Genomic DNA, 276 nt, shown 5'->3' with positions numbered 1-276 from the left:
TAAAATTGTCATGTTCCTCCTTCCCTGTGCAGTTTTTCACCCCTGTGATTTAAGAGAATTTATTTTTTGCAACATTTTATAATGTTTCATTGTTTGTAACTTATACAAAAAAACTATTAGATAGACTATAAGAAGATACAATTTACAGAAATGATGAAGCAGATGGCAAGCACGACACATCTGACTCAATAAAGCAGGTCATTTCTTAACATGGAGATTGACCTAAAGACCTCCTAAACAATTCTCCGCCCATAAAATCTGATTTTCAGTGAGCTC

The sequence above is a fragment of the Morone saxatilis genome, unplaced genomic scaffold (genome assembly GCF_004916995.1).
Source record: "Morone saxatilis isolate NCDOM2014 unplaced genomic scaffold, NCSU_SB_2.0 Contig4, whole genome shotgun sequence".
NCBI lineage: Eukaryota > Metazoa > Chordata > Actinopteri > Moronidae > Morone > Morone saxatilis.
The sequence above is the reverse complement of the archived record's forward strand: the minus strand, read 5'-3'. Positions refer to the sequence as shown.